General features: G+C 33.6%; 1 long non-coding RNA gene across 2 annotated transcripts; it reads right to left on the reverse strand.

Moving 5' to 3' along the window:
• Positions 1-500: 500 nt before the first annotated feature.
• Positions 501-2,218, reverse strand: LOC121998025. Of its 2 annotated transcripts, XR_006116418.1 has the most exons (3): positions 2,033-2,192; positions 1,619-1,726; positions 501-1,471 (listed from the first exon to the last, which is right to left on the reverse strand). It is a non-coding gene; the product is annotated as an uncharacterized LOC121998025 (long non-coding RNA). The 2 variants fall into 2 exon arrangements; XR_006116417.1 differs by having other exon boundaries at positions 501-1,726; positions 2,033-2,218.
• Between the last annotated feature and the right edge of the window lie 608 nt (positions 2,219-2,826).

Genomic DNA, 2,826 nt, shown 5'->3' on the forward strand with positions numbered 1-2,826 from the left:
TTTTCTAAAGAAAAAGAATAAATATAGGGGGAATGATAATCCCAGCTAAAGAATTAGTCATATAATTAAATCCCAGTAAGTTAAACTTAAACTTATTTACTAGTAGAACTTTTCGAATAATAAAATTTGAACTTAGCTCGATATTATTTATTTTGATTACTTTAAGTTTTCCATTGTTGTCAAATGTAAAATAGCCTAAGTTCTTGATTTTTAATTTTGTGAATTTCAATCTGTCTCCCGTCATATGTTTGAAACACCTACTATACAACATCCATTAATTCAAATCATTATTTTTTACCAATAAAGTACTCAATTTGGAACCAACTTAAGTAGATTTTTAAATGCATAGATTGATTTCAGCTAATTATTTTCCATCTCACTCATTCTATATATAAAACATAAACTTTATGAGTTCGTGTAAGATAGAGTTAAATTAATCTTAACTTTTAAATTGATTTAAAGTTTAAGTTCATTAATATAAGAAAATTAATCAAGTTGAGAAATTAATTAAAAATATGAATTAAGTTTTGAAAAATAATTAGATTTAAATTTTGAAAAAAGAATGAGTTTGGTTAAGTATTTGATTAGTTTGAGTTAGGTTAAGTAAATTAATAGATTAATCCTTACATCTCACCCATTTCTAGATTAATCCTTATAAATTTTTTTTTGAGATGTTTATAATTTGAAATCTAGGAATTGATTAATATTTAAGTTATACTTTAAGTTTTTATCTAATAATCCTAATCTAGGCAGCAATAAGGAAAGCAGTAAATCAGGCAATCAAGCAAATCTATCTAATAATAAAGATGGTCTTTCTATTGAATTCTCCTAGATCATAACCTCAATAAAATCTATCAAGGTAATGATTTGATCATTATGGATCCAATATTAATTAAGTCCAACTTTATTAGTCAAGTTCGAGTTAAAGACTCATGCTTGGACTAGATTTCTATTAGTTTGATTTAGTAAAGACAAGTAAGATCTGAATCGATATTTGGCTTTGTATCCAAGTTCGGATCGGTTATATACGGCCCTTTATTTTCCAAGAATAAAATCAAGATTATTGAAACACAAAGTGAACACAAAGCTCCTACATCCGTTGTACTTTGTACTTGTTGAGAAAGCTCTAACATGGTGCGAGCCTCAACTTGAACTTAGTCTTGAGATTTTTAGGAGGCGCACAGAAGCATGTATTGTTAGGACAATAAGCATACATTTCTTCTGATCACAATATGCAAACAAATTACTTTTTTAGTTGTTCTAAGAGTCAAGTACATAGTCATCTAGTCTCTGTCAAAATGGATGAAATCAACGATGTAAATTCATATAGCCAGGGTATAATAATTAGTTTCCAGTGAATGTAATCCTGAAAGAGCGAGGCAACAGATATAGTAACTTATTGTCTTAGTGCAATTGAGGAACTTAGTGTCCCGCAACATCTAAATGATTCAACAAGCTGCTCTTCAGTAACCTAAGACAACGAAAGTAACTAGAGTCAGAAAAATACAAGACTATTCATTCAAGCTACCATCTCACTCCCGTAACATATTGTTGGATACAGTCAGAAAAATATAAAACGCGTACAAGATTACGAGGTATGAAGTTACGCCCTGCATACCTTCTGGTGAAGATTAGAAACAAAGACAGACCTCCTGATAGACTCTCCGTATTGAGCCATTGGAATTCTGTCGAACCTATTACGCATCTCAAGCAAACTGTACTTTCTCTGCGGAAAAGAAAAAAAAAAAAAAATCAATTACGACAAGTAGGTTTCCCTTTTCCTCCAACTACAGAAGATTAAATCCGGATCAAGGGACCGTGATCGCGCTCCTGTCCAGAATAGAATAAGCATGGCCAAGAGACCCGACGATAGTAAGGAGGGGGGAACGAACTCCTCGGCAGAGGGGTTCAACTGGAGAAATGCGAGGGCGAGCACATCTGAAATCGATTCCGTGCGGTCAAATCGGCCATCTTTCGTAGCACGGGGAGAGGAAGATGATGGAGGCTGGACTTGAAGGAACGGAGTCGATACCTGGAAGGAAGATCAGGTGACGTAACCGAGGCGTTGCGCTTAACTTCAGAAGAAGTCCGGAGAGCCGGCGCCGCTCATCGTCGCTGTCTTCCTCAATCTCTCCTCTCTTCGCCTGCTGGCCGCGATTCCAAAGAATTATTTAGGCCTTGGCCCATTTATCAACTCACTAGGGAAAAATATAATAGATTACCCGTTGGATCAGTGAGAGAACGACTCTTCTCATAAACATTCGAAACATACTTAATTGTTGTCCAATATATATTTGTCACAAAGTTTTGAAGTTTTGATTATGGGACTATCTTTTCTTGATTGTGGGTCAATGGTAGGATTATTCTTCAAATTATATTACTATTCCCCTTCATGAGATGTATTCTCTGTGTAACATTCCCTTTCTCCTTATGAGATTATTTTTGAGGTTTCCATGATTCATTAAATTTGATGTTACTGGAGAGAAACTACAATCTAAAAAGATTATCGCATCTTTTATTAATTCCAGTTAGTAGCATATTCGCTAATAAGCCTAGACTTCCTAGAATTGAACATATTTGTAATAAGATAAAATTTTATATATCTTTGAGCTACTTTAGGATGATTGTCAAGAATATGCTTATGATTATACAAGTATAAGGACCTATATCAATAGGTGAGAGTAACGCTCCATCATAAATAATACATTATACATGGGAGTAACGCTCATTCATAAAACTACAAATGATCAAGACATCTAGCTATTTAGCTATGAACTTCGAGAGATCGCCCTATAGATAACCTATGGATAGTTCAAAATAACAAGA

Source organism: Zingiber officinale, chromosome 6A, assembly GCF_018446385.1.
Source record: "Zingiber officinale cultivar Zhangliang chromosome 6A, Zo_v1.1, whole genome shotgun sequence".
Lineage (NCBI taxonomy): Eukaryota > Viridiplantae > Streptophyta > Magnoliopsida > Zingiberales > Zingiberaceae > Zingiber > Zingiber officinale.